This window comes from Microtus ochrogaster (assembly GCF_000317375.1).
Source record: "Microtus ochrogaster isolate Prairie Vole_2 chromosome 14 unlocalized genomic scaffold, MicOch1.0 chr14_random_2, whole genome shotgun sequence".
Classification (NCBI taxonomy): Eukaryota; Metazoa; Chordata; class Mammalia; order Rodentia; family Cricetidae; genus Microtus; species Microtus ochrogaster.
In genome coordinates, this window is record NW_004949097.1 from 8,346,516 (window position 1) to 8,360,572 (window position 14,057).

General features: G+C 38.5%; 1 protein-coding gene across 1 annotated transcript in view; it reads right to left on the reverse strand.

Annotated features, from left to right (window-relative positions):
- Window positions 1-6,960, reverse strand: part of LOC101993566 (solute carrier organic anion transporter family member 1A5-like) — a 70,519-nt gene extending 63,559 nt beyond the window's left edge. Inside the window, exon 1 of the mRNA XM_005364560.2 lies at window positions 6,842-6,960. The gene's annotated coding sequence lies outside the window, so the exon portion shown is untranslated. The remainder of the gene's footprint in view (window positions 1-6,841) is intronic.
- Between the last annotated feature and the right edge of the window lie 7,097 nt (window positions 6,961-14,057).

The window sequence follows — 14,057 nt, forward strand, 5'->3', positions numbered from 1 at the left end:
GATGCACAGGCTGGAGATCTCAAAGTCAGAAAGCCACCACTGGAAACTAGGAAAGCCCTGGCATTTCCCCCTTCCCCCAAATCGAAACGCCACACGAATATTTACCAGTAACACATACTAAGAGTCTAATATACAGGGAACCTTAGTCTTCAGTCTGGAATATAGATTAAATAGAGCATGGGAGAGAATGGATGTAAAAACAGATGAACACTAACCAAAACAATCATAATCCTCACTGCCAAATTCAATATCTTAACAAATATTATAAAATTACTACACAAGCAAGGTTCAGCTAATGGTAGTTGTTTGCTGCTGCAGAATAGATTTAAAGTCTACAGTGTTGTTCCAACTGGGTCAGGAGACAGTTCCTTGAATATTTCCGTAGTACTCACTTCCTATACTCACATCACTGAACCATAGTAAACACAAGGCTTGCCATCAAGTCAACTGATTTATTGATTCAAATGCATGGGCTTATCCCTTCTCCATCACTGAAAAAAGAGCCATAATCACTAGGTCTTCACAGAATATGTTGTGTCCACAAGGAGATGACTAACTATTTGGAGGCTTACTGACAGGAAGTCCATTTGCCAACAGAGACAAGCCACCACATTCTGAAATATCTGCCTATTTAGTGCTCAGTGGTATTTTGGACTCCATGTGTGATATAGGTATGAATAATTTGCATTGGTATAAATCTTGATTTATTGATATGAGTTTAAGGTCAATTTTGTTATATGTATAATTTCTGATCTTGACTAATGTATTGTGATTGTGTAGCTCATTTAAAAATGTAATATATAATTAAGAAATATAGGTTGTTAATGGATAATGATTGATAATAGTCAAGCTTGTAGTCATGTTAGTTAGATTTTCTAGATATATAGAGATATATTTCAGTTAGATAGGCATTCTTAATATAGTTCAAAGACTACAGAATATAACATTTAAGGTGTTTTAATAACTTTGATCTTTTATGACAATGAGACATACATGCTCCTGGCAGCAATAGCTACTTCAAGAAGGTGGGCATTGAATAGGCTCCTTATGGAGTTTGATAGCCATTTGGACAAGAAACTGTTCTCGCCTGGACTGTTGTATAAAATGGACATGAAGAACCTGCACAGAGAGGACTGTTGAACTTGCCTAACGGTGAGATGGTCCTTCAGGGTTCCTGCTTCATGAAAGAGTCTATGAGACATTCTGCAGGACACAAAAGAAAGTGACTGAACTGTCTTTGGAACTTCTTGCTTCATAGAAATGTCTGCTGGATACTATGGACCTGAAGGCTGAAGATGGATGCCCCAATGATACAGAAAAATTGGGTGACTTCCAGGCAGTAAGATATCTCTGTCATTTCTAAAATTTTGGAAGATGCTTACTTCTTGTTTACTTAGATAATATGATATCTCTCTGGAGTCTTTTATGGAGTTAAAGAATAGATAGATTGTAATAGTTATAGTTTTCCATTGTTATGATAAAAGATAAAATAGATATAAACATTATTATTGTAATTCTTGCTTGATAAATGTTTTGCCATATGTAATTTTACTATCCTAAAGTGAAAGCCTTTCTTTTTTTGTTTAAACAGAAAAAGAGGAAGTGTTGTAGGAGGTTCTCCTGTTTGTGTGTTGCTTTCATTGTTTGAATAAAGAGACTGCCTTGGCCTTTTGATAGAGCACAATTTAGATAGGTGGAGTAGAACTAACAGGATACTGGGAAGAAGGACAGACTGGAAAACACCATAATTCTGCCCGAGACAGACACTGGTTGGACTCATGCTGGTAAGCCACAGTCAAGTGGTGATACACATTAATGGAGATAGGTTAATCAAGATGTGAGAGTTAGCCAATAATAGGCTAGAGCTAATGGGTCAGGCAGCAATTTAATTAATACAATTTCTGTGTGGGTATTTTGGGGTTTAAATTAGCTGAGATGCGGGAAGCAGCCTGCTCCTCCTTACTACACATGTATGATGTGTGTTTTTCAGTTGAGTGACAGCATGTAAGAAAAGTTTTAAAGAGTCTTCATTCCTGAAGAACTGCTACTAGAATGGAAGATATGGCTCTGGTACCATTTAGATAACATGTAATCCTACCAAAATTGAATATCATGGGAGACTACAGAAAATAAATAATAAACATCCACCTGAAGTACTCTTCACAGATTTTAAGCATTGTTCCTGGAAACCTGTCACATTATTGTATTCAGTTCTGATAAAATCCTGTGCAATAAATACTGTTATCCCAACTTTAAAGGTACAGGATTTAAAATAAAGGGGAATCAAACCACTATTTAAAATCATAGAGGTCATAAGTGATAAAGTTAATTTTTATCCTTGTAGACTTGCCAATTGCAGCCAGTTGCCCACTTTAGGTGCATTTGTCTCTGTGTAAGACCTATCCCAGAATCTTCTGTCTTCTGAATGAGTTTAAAAGACATTTTGTTTTTAAAATCCTGTGTTATGTGCCCAAAGACGGCAGGGATGCAGAAGTGTGGGAGGGTTCCGGATGCATGCTGGGTGAGATAGGAAGAGAAAAAAAAGAAGCAGACTCACCTAGGAGGAGTAGAAGACTGGAAATAATCAAACTGAGGGCTGAAATCAATAAAATAGAAACACAGAAAACAATCCTAAGAGTCAATGAAACAAAAACCTGGTTCCTGGAGAAAATCAGCAAGATTGATAAACCCCTATCCAAACTAATCAAACATCAGAGAGAGAATATGCAAATTAATAAGATCAGAAATGAAAAGGGGGACATAACCACAGACAGAGGAAGTTCCGAGAATCAATTGATCATTCTATAAAAGCCTATATACCACAAAACTAGAAAATGCAAAGAAATGGACACTTTTTTAGATACATACCATATACCAAAGTTAAACCAGGACCAGGTGACCAATCTAAATGGACCTGTTAGTCGCAAAGAATTAGAAACTGTTATCAAAAACCTACCTACCAAAAAAAAAAAAAGCCCAAGACCAGATGGTTTCAATGCAGAATTCTACCAGAACTTCCAAGAAGACCTAATACCTATACTCCTTAATGTATTTCACAATATAGAAACAAAAGAGTGATTGCCAAATTCCTTTTATAAAGCTACAGTTACTCTGATACCAAAACCACACAAAGATTCAACTAGACTTTAAAATGCTAATTAACCCAATTAAAAAATGGGGTACGGAACTGAACAGAGAATTCTCAACAGAAGAAGTTCAAATGGCCAAAAGACACTTAAGATCATGCTCTAACTCCTTAGCAATCAGGGAAATGCAAATCAAAACAACTTTGAGATATCATCTTACACCTGTCAGATGACTAAAATCAAAAACACCAATGATAGCCTTTGCTGGAGAGGTTGTGGAGGAAGGGGTACCCTCATCCATTGCTGGTGGGAATGCAATCTGGTGCAACCACTTTGGAAATCAGTGTTTCGGTTTCTCAGGAAATTTGGGATCAACCTACCCCTGGACCCAGCAATACCACTCTTGGGAATATACCCAAGAGATGCCCTATCATATGACAAAAGCATTTGTTCAACTATGTTCACAGCAGCATTATTTGTTATAGCCAGAACCTGGAAACAACCTAGATGTCCTTCAATGGAAGAATGGATGAAGTAAGTGTGAAATATATACACATTAGAGTACTACTCAGCGGTAAAAAACAATGACTTCTCCAATTTTGCATGCAAATGGATGGAAATAGAAAACACTATCCTGAGTGAGGTATCCCAGACCCAAAAAGAGGAACATGGGATGTACTCACTCATAATTGGTTTCTAGCCACAAATAATGGTCATTGAGTCTATAATCTGTGATCCTAAAGAAGCTAAATAAGAAGGTGAACCCAAAGAAAAACATATAGTTGTTATGCTGGATATTGGAAGTAGACAAGATTGCCAGGCAAAAAATTGGGAACTGGGGGGTGGGGTGGGATGGGGGTAAGCGGAGATGGGGAGGGAAAAGTAAGAAGGGTAGAATGGGGGGAACTTGGGGAAACGGAATGATTGGGAGAAAGGAAGGTTGGATAGAGGAGCAGGGAATCACATAACTTAATTAAGGGAGCCATCTTAGGGTTGGCAAGAGACTTGAACCTAGAGGGTCTCCCAGGTGCCCAGGGGGATGTCCCCAGTTAGCTCCTTGTGCAGCTAAGGATAGGGATCCTGAAATGACCCTATCCTATAGCCATACTGATGAATATCTTGCATATCACCATAGAACCTTCACCTGGCGATGGATGGAGATAGAGACAGAGACCCACACTGGAGCATTGGACTGAGCTCCCAAGGTCCCAATGAGGAGCAGAAGGAGGGAGAACATGAGCAGGGAAGTCAGGATTACGAGGGGTGCACCCACCCACTGAGACAGTAGGGCTGATCTATTGGGAGCTCACCAAGGGCAGCTGGACTGTGACTGAAAAAGCATGGGATAAAACCGGACTCTTTTATCATGGCAGACAATGAGGGCTGATGAGAAGCCAAAGAGAATGGCACTGGGCTTTGATCCTACTTCATGTTCTGGCTTTGTGGGAGCCTAACCAGTTTGGATGTTGACCTTCCTAGACCTGGATGGAGGGTGGAGGACCTTGGACTTTCCACAGGGCAGGGAACCCTGACTGCTCTTCGGACTGGAGAGGGAGGGGGAGATGAGTGGGGGGAGGAGGAGAAGAGTGGGAAGAGGGGGAGGGAAATGGGAGGTTGGGAGGAGGCGGGAATTTCTTTTTTTTTTCTTTCAATAAAAAAAAGGAAGAAATCCTGTGTTAATTTCTATATGGTTTCTATAAAAACCATTGGATTTTTTTTTTTCTAGTCAAAAAATTGAAATGGAACTAGAGAACTACTGTTAGGAATACTTGCTCATTGGGTAGAGGACATTGGTCGTCAAATCACTGAAGCTGAGCAAGGGATGCCAAAATACCAAGAAGTGGTAATAACTCTATCAGAAATGCTCATGTGACATTTATGCTAATGTCTTTTCTTCATCTTTGGTTTTGTGTTTGTGTGTATACATGGAGGTGCACATGTACATGTGTGGGTGCATATATGTGTGGTGTGTGTGCATGTGTGATGTGGGGGTTCATGCACGTGTGTGTGTTTGCATACAAATATGCATGCATGCAAATGCACATACCCATTTATACAGATACACATGTGGAGGTCAAAGAAAAGCCTCAAGCATTGCTCCTCAACTTTTACTTGATTGAGACAGGGATCCTTCTCTTTGCTGCTCCCTTCTGAGGTTCACTGGCCTGTGAGCTTTGCAGGTTTCTTCTGCCTCTGCCTCCCATCTCTCTGTGGGCATGCTAGGATTTCAGATGCTTCTAGCTATACTTGGGTTTGGGGGTCTGAACTCAGATCCTTATACTTTCATGGCAAGCATACTGCTCTCTAAGCAGTTGCCCCAGCTTCCCATCTTAGAGCTTCTTGCAGCATAAGCTCATGTGCTATATTGTAAAACACATCATCAGAGCTGCTTTTCTTCTGGAAAATATGTTCTCTTGCTAGAACATCATTACCAAAGTTTACCCAGCCTCCAGAGCTCCACTGTGGATCACACCAGGAACAAATATCTCTGTCCCTCTCCATTTTGTAATTGCTACAGTTTTGAGATTCTTTAATACATTACTAATTTGGGAGGCATTTATACTCAGGTATCTCTGGTAATGATATTCTCTGCTGTCAACATAATAAGTAAACTCTAATACATCTGAGTTCATATGATAAATACATTGTATCTCATGAAGGTATGATGTGTATGTGAGGACCACTGATTAATTTTGTGATTCTGGCATTTTTCCATGTATTTAATTACAAAACATCCAGGCATCTGAATCAATAGTCTCATCTCAATGCATCAAGAGCACATATTTGAAGTCCAAAATCCAAATTGTCAGTTCCTTTGAAAGATACCACAAAACAATAACCCACACGCCCCTAACTGAATTACCTTTAAGAAACAAAGTTGAAAGTAAAAATTAATTAGTGAACTTAGTGCATCTAGCTCTTTTGAAATGGCTTGGTTTAAGAAGGGTTTACAGGACAAAAGAAATTGACAGCATTGGTCCAATTACAATCTCCTTTTATACCACTGAAGTACCAATACTGTAGTAGTCCTTGCATGCAGAGGCCTACTAGAGCTCTCCAACATACATTTAAAAAACTAAAATTCCTGTTCTTTTAGAAGGTGCATGTATTCACTATCTAGCAGAATGCTTGCCTTTATGCCTGTTTACATAAGACAACTTGGCACAGATAACTTTGTGAACACAGAATTTATATAAAGAGCTCTATGTAAACTGTTTTAGACACCAGTGTTGTTTCATAATTTTTTATTTTGATTATTAAAATCTTAGATTTAACATTAATTTAATAGCAAAAACACGATAAACTTTTTACATGTCATTTATACCCATTATACTAAAAATACTTTTTTATACTTTTTGAAAAAATTCTTCACACTTATTTATTTTGTATGTGAATATGTGTGTGTGTGTGTGTGTGTGTGTGTGTGTGTTGAATTTGTGCATATGTCAGAAGAAATCTCACAAGAGTCAGTACTCCCCTTCCACCACATGGGTTTTGGGAATGTGATTCAGCTATAGGTCCAAGGCAACAACTAACTGTTTACCCACTGAACCATTGAAAAGCCTCCTTAATAGGCTATTGTTGGAGGCTACTTGTTCATTTCCAGACTGCCCTGACTTGAAATAATCACACAGAAACTATATTATTTTCAATACTGTTTGGTCAATAGCTTAAGCATATTTCTGGCTCACTCATATATTTTAAATTAACCCATTTCCATCATTTCATATTTTACCATGAGGCTTGTGACGTACCAACAAGGTTCGAGTTAGCAGCTTGTGTCTTTCTCCTCTGATGGCTCCATGGCTTCTCACAACTCTGCCTTTTTTCTCTCAGTATTCAGTTTAGGTTTCCCCACCTAGTTGTACTCTGCCCTATCATAGGCCAAGCCAGATTCTTTATTCATTAACCAATAAAAGCAACACATATGCAGAAGGGATTCACACACCACAAACCCAATATCAGACATTGCGTTTAGGTGATTATTTGTAGTTTATGGATAAGAACCAGTGTCTTGGCTTTTTCTTGGCAAGAGGGGGATTCTTGACCATTTACAGAGAACATCATGGGGCTGAGACATGATTTGTTGGTTAAAAGCACTTGCTGTTTGTAGTAGTAGGAGCGGTGGGAATGTGTCCCCAGCACCCCGGCAGCCTGCTAGCTTATGTCCCGAAATAACAACACACAAACTGTATTCTTTTAAACACTGCCTGGCCCATTGGTTTCAGCCTCTTAACCCATTTCTAATAGTCTATGTAGCACCACAAGTGCGTTTACCAGGAAAGATTCAGCATGTCTGCCTCAGAGAGCAGAGCTATCGAGTCTGCCTGGGAGAGGGGAGCATGTCGTCTCTGAGCTCACTTTCTCTTTCTCCCAGCATTCTGTTCTGTTTACTCCACCCACCTATGTTCTAACCTATCAGGGCAAGCAGTTTCTTTATTTAATTTACCAATGACCTTCCTCCATCATTCAAGCACTACATTGAAGAGGTATGGAGAGAGTGGACAGCTTTGTCTTGTTCCTGATTTTAGTGGAATGGCTTTGAGTTTCTCTCCATTAAATTTGATGTTAGCTGTTGTCTTGCTGTATTTTATTATATTTAGGTATGAACCTTTACTCCTAATTTCTCTAAGACCTTTATCATAAAGGGGTGTTGAATTTTCTTAAATGCCTTTTCAGCATCTAATCATATACTAGGTTTAGGCAGAGACAGGGAGAACCCTATACTAACTTTTTGCAAAGATTAATTAAGGCTCTGAACACAGGAGTAAGAGACCCAGAAGCTAGACGACTAATTCTTGAATCACTGGCTTTTGAAAATGCAAACTTAGACTGCAAAAAGATAATTGGGCCTGTAAGGTCTAGATCAGCACCTATGGATGAATAGATCCAGCATACCAGGAATTTTCAGACCTTTAATTAGGATGACAAATGTTGGGTAGGAGAAGTGATTTCCAAAACGATGAGGGGACATTAACCTGCCAAATGTTTTAATTTTGGTAAATTTGTACATCTAAAAAGGGATTGCAGGCAAGGTATTTCTAGCAATAGCATTTCATCTGGGAATGGCAGGAATAGGAAACCTCAGCCTTCAGGTATATGTAGGAGGTGTGGGAAAGGACAACATTGGACAAATGAATGCAGATCAGCAACTGACAGACAAGGCAACCCGATATCATTGGGAAACTCCCTGAGGGGCCTCTCACAGGCCCCCAAGCCAAAAGTGGCCCATTCATTCCCGGTAACCATGGAGGACATGTTGCATCAGGAAAATTAAAAACTCTAGATGCTTCTGTACAAGATCATAAGGTTCTAAATGATGAAAATTTGGAGGATAAGTCAGAAAGTCAATTAGGTAATAAGAAGCATATATTTTGGCAAACCCCTATAAATGATCAGAGACCAAAGCTGAGAGTACATATAAATTGTGATTGTTGGCTTGATAGACACAGGAGCAGATGTGAGTATCATTACTCTAGAATTTTGGCATCCAAATTGGCCTTTTCAAGAGACAGATGTTCAATTACTAGGAATTGGAACCATATTTTTAGTTAAACAAAGCACGAGATGGGTTGACTGTATTGGGCCAGAAGGTCAAAGAGGAAAGCTAAGGCCATATATAGCTGATATTGCAATAAATTTACAGGGCTGTGACCTGCTACAACATTGGATTACCCAGATTAACATTCCTGCAGTCTCAGGAACTCATAATTCTGGGAAGAATGTAATAAAGTACTATGCACAAAGGTCATCAGCCATTCAGGCTGTACAAGAACATAAAGCAACTAACAAACCTTTAGAGGTACCAACAACCCTATCTTTCAAATGGCTAACTGAGAAGCCAATATGGGTTAAACAGTGGCCTTTAGCTGAAGACAAATTGCAGGTTTTAGAACAATTAGTACAGGAGCAATTAGATGCTCGGCATACTGAAGAGTCAACTAGCCCTTAGAATTCTCCTGTGTTTGTTGTAAAAAAAGAAATCTGGGAAATGGAGAATGGTGACAGATCTAAGAGCTGTCAACAATGTAATTCAACCTATGGGCCCTCTACAGTCTGGACTTCCTCTGCCTTCTCTGTTACCCAAACAATGGCCTCTCATACTTATTGACTGGAAGGATTGCTTCTTCTCCATACCATTACAAGAAAAGGATAGAGAAAAATTTGCCTTCACAGTGCCTACTTATAATAACTTCCAGCCTATTAGGAGATACCAGTGGACTTTCCTACCCCACAGAGAATAGCCCCAGCCTGCGTCAATACGTTGTAAGTCAGCCATTGGAAATAATACATAAGCAATTTCCTAAATCTACAATATACCACTAAATGGATGACATTTTGCTGTCCAACTTAAACAGATAATTTAGAAAGAATGAGGAAGTAAAGATAATTTTGCCTAAATGAGGATTACAAATTGCTCCTGAGAAGATTCAAAGAGGAGATTCTGTTAATTATCTAGGTTACAGAATAGGTTTACAAAAAATTAGGACACAAAAGGCACAAATTAGGAGAGTCTGGTTACAAACTCTTAATGACTTTCAAAGACTATTAGGAAACATTTCCAGTCTATGACAGGCTGTTGGGATAACACCTGATCTAATAATTCATTAAACAAAACCTTAGATGGCGACAAAGATTTGAATAGTCCCAGAGAGTTAACAGCTGAAGCAGAAAAAGAACTGAAAATGGTTGAGGAAAAATTACAGGAGGCACATGTAGATAGGGTGGATCCAAATCTTAGTTGTATTTTAGTAATATTGCCTTCCAGAATTTCTCCTATGGGAATTTTAATGCAGAAGGAAGATACTATTTTAGAATGGATCTTTTTACCACAAATGTAAAAAATTGAAAACTTATGTAGAAAATGTCTCTGAATTAATTATAAAAGGTAAACTGAGACTTTGTCAACTAGCAGGTATAGACCCAACAGAAATTATAGTGCCTTTCACTACTGATTAAATAAAAAGTTATGGGAAGACAATGAACCATGGCAAAGAGCTTGTGCTAATTTTTTTGGAGAAATTAATAGCAACTATCCCAAAAGCAGTAGACTTATAGACTTATAAAGAAAACTTCTTGGATTCTTACTCAATTGCATGTGTTGCCCCAATAACTGGAGACTGTAAAATAAATTTCTGTTGTTGAAGTTGCCTACTCTTCTCCTTTCTCAGTTGAACATTCAGTTTAAAAGAGGTAGAGTGATGCATTCACAGTGTTGGGGGGGTGGGAATAAAACTTCTAAACTAAAAGCTGTAGTTAGAAAAATGTCCTTAAGAATTCAAAGAAAAATAACTATCTTCCTCAGATGCATAGAATGTATGGGCATTTGTTTTAAAATTTTCAGAGTGAGAGAGAACAGAGGGAAAGTGGAATCTGATGTTTATTCTGTTTCCATTCATCTTTTTTCATTTTTGTTTCCCTTACTACAAACTAGCTTCCAAAGTCTACTCATTTATTTGGTCACCAACTCATTCCTGAGAAAAAGCACAAAGGTCTATCAATCAGAATTCACTAATTGGCTAATATATCCAATCAGGATTTACCAACTCACCCTAGCACAGACTCCCCTCCCCTCCCTTAAAAGCTCTCTCCTGCAGAGATAACTTTGTTTTCCCATTGATTTCCTTGTTTACTTGCAGCTGCTACTACATTTGCAGCCTCCCAATTACAACCCTACATTTCTGCCAGGTTATAAATCCCCTTTGTGCTCAGAATTCGGTGTTTGGTATGTTCTGTACTGATTACAGGGTAGCAGATGACCTCCCTTCCAAGAGATTTGTTATTTGGTGATTTCTGAGAAATAGTTCATAATATATTATCTAGATTTATGCAAGGATTAGTGACTACATCTATTTCACTTAGATGATACCCACTCTAACCAAATAATTAGTTGGGTATGTCTAATGTGGAACTTCCCTATTCCCTAAGAAGTTAAAAGAAGGTATATTTACTCCTATAAAGTCCTAAATTTTTTAAACCTGGAAGACTCTGAGATGCTTCAACACAGATTCAAGATTAAATAAAAATAGGTTTGGGAGAATTTTGTATCAAGATTGATGAGATGTTTTCTTCATGATTCATTAGTGTTTAAAAATTAAATTTTATCATCCTGTGAGCAGGAGTATCCATCTTAAACAAAGGAAACAGCTTTGTAAATAAGGTTTATGGGTGCTGGCACTTCAATGGCCTTGTATAACATTTGTCTTCCTTCTATAAACAGGTACGTATTATGCTGTTTAAGAATGCAATGAAATCCCCTGCAGGAAAATTAACTATAGAGTATTTGGCTCCTACTACATCCTGGCCTCATGGGATGTTCCCTGGGGAAAAAGCAGAACAAATTCTTTGATAAAGGGAAAGGAAGGAATGAACATTGAAGGTGAGAAATAAGCCTTTCATCTGAAATGTGGGAGAAGAAGTTACACAAGAGGAGAGTTGAAAGACAGACAAACATGCTGTCTAAACTGTGGGCACATTTGACTTTTGATTTATAAGTATTTTTATTTAAAGGAAAGTAAAAATGAATTTTCTTAAACTTATTAATGCCACATAGGAAGCACTGTGGTACTAAATATTCACATATCTTTGTTAGAACACAGGTTTTTAGAATATCATTGGACTTACAAAGCAAGTGGACAAAATGTGATTTATGGAACTAGCAAGGTAGCTCACTGGAAAATGCATTTGCTGTCAAGCTTGAGGAACAGAGTTTGAGCCTTGATGTAAGGAAAAAACTGATCCCTGCAAGTTGTCTTTGGATCTCTACCTAGAAACATAAACACATGAAGGAAGGAAGGAAGGAAGGAAGGAAGGAAGGAAGGAAGGAAGGAAGGAAGGGAGGGAGGAAGGGAGGGAGGAAGGAAGGTAAGAAAGGACAGAAGGAAGAACAGAAGGAAAGAAGGAAGGGAGGGAGGGAAGGAGGAAGGAGGGAAGGAGGGAGGACAGAAGGAAGGAAAGAGGCTAGAAATAAGCAAAGAAGGAAAGAATTTTAAAAGATCTTTGTTTTTAAAGGGATGGGAATTTTTAGTGATATTTGAACTGTTTTCTTCTCCTTGATCCATGAGGCAATGGCAGTGTTCCTTCTGGACTCAATCCCAGTAAACAGGACATTAAGAAGCTTAGTCTAAGTTCCTCTCTGTGTCTCATGTACTTTGAAAGACATTGGGGACTGATGTCAGACTCATGCTTAAGGAATCCTGACCAAAGCTTGGATCTGGACACTAGCTCTGGTAGTAGAGTATTTGCCTAACATGCAGGGAGCATTGAATTGGAATTCCAGCACAGCAGAAAATTGCTCACCTATACATAAAATAAAAATTTAAAAAAAAATATCAGTAAATCTTAGTTGAAGAAGTTCAAAGTTGGGCTAGAGAGATGGCTCAGAGGTTAAGGATACTGAGGTCCTCAGTTCAATTCCCAGAAACCATCTACAATGAGATCTGGTGCCCTCTTCTGGCATGCAGTCATACATGGAGGCAGCACACTGTATTGTATACATAATAAAAAAAAATCCTTAAAATAAAGTTTGGCTTCAAAGTGGAATAAAGAATCTATGTTTAAAAAAAAAAAGAGTTCAAAGTCATCCTCAGCTAATGAGTTTGAAGCCATGCTATTATTAAAAAATGGATATGACTGATGCAGTCACCATGTGAAATGAGATTTAGTTTTAAGATTTTAAATTTTATGTATGCATTTATTTTTATTTATTTATTGTTAATTTGTTTATTTGTGACAACAGGTGCTTTACTCACATGCTTGTGCGTGTCCCAAATGTTTGCACATAGAGGTCAGAAGAGAATTTTGGAGCCTTTCAGATTGGTGTACGTACAAGTTTCCTGTCACAGAGCTACATAGTTCCAAATACCCTGCAGCTGCTTTGCTAATTACCACACAGAGGCTTAATATAAATTATAAATTCTCAACCACTAGCTCATGTTTATTATTAACTAACTCTTACATTTTAAGTTAACTCATAGTCCTTATTTGCACTCTGCCATGTGGCAGTATGGCATGTCCATCTTTAATAACAGCCCACGTTGGGCATCATTTTCTAAATCCCATGTCAACTACCTGGTCCTGTCTGGGTTATTTGTTCATACTTGGTGGGAAGCATGAGGACTAAGAAAGAAATAGACAAGAGGCAACTGAGAGAGTCAGGAGAGAATCTATTAAACTCTGAGATTCACCTCGTGTTTAGTTTTCATAGGCTTTCTATAACCCAATCCAGAAAGGAGGGGGAAGACAAAAAACTTCTTTACCAAGATACAAAGAACAAATGAAGTATTTGCCTTCTTAATAACCAAAAGATCAAGTAACCACACTAGGTAAAAACACCTTGTTCATAGCCACACCATGTATCAAACCTCCTGTCGTATAACCTTGAGGGAACAAGAATAGGTCTGAAGTCTCTCACCTTAGTGAAATGGATCCACTTCTGTGGGTTCCCACAGATCTTGCTCTCTCAACATTTGGCCAGTGTCTTCTGACCCCAGCCTTCTTCTTCCCATTATCCTTAGTTTGGTTGGCCCAGCTATACAGTTGATCAGTCACTCAAGGTTCCTCTGTAATGTTGGGGCCCCCATATTCAGTCTGCATGGCTAAAATACCTGACAGACTTTTCTGTGAAGCCGGAATTTTGAAGGAATTTTGTAGTGATATTTCATTTGCATTTTAATAAATAAAGCTAGCCAGAAGTTCAGAGAGTAAAACAGCTGCAATGATCAGCCTTATACACCAGGCATTGATGACACACACCTTTTAGACTGGTTTGCCATATAATCTGGGTGGTAGTGGTGCAATCCTTTAATCCCAGCACTAGAGAGGATTATAAAATGGAAGGAGAGAGATCTCACATACAGTCTTATTCTGAGATTTCTAGAGGCAGGACCACCATTTTGGACTGAAATAGAGGTAAGAGCCAGTGGCTGTCTGTTTTGCTTTTCTGACTATCAGGTTGAAAACAAATTTCTG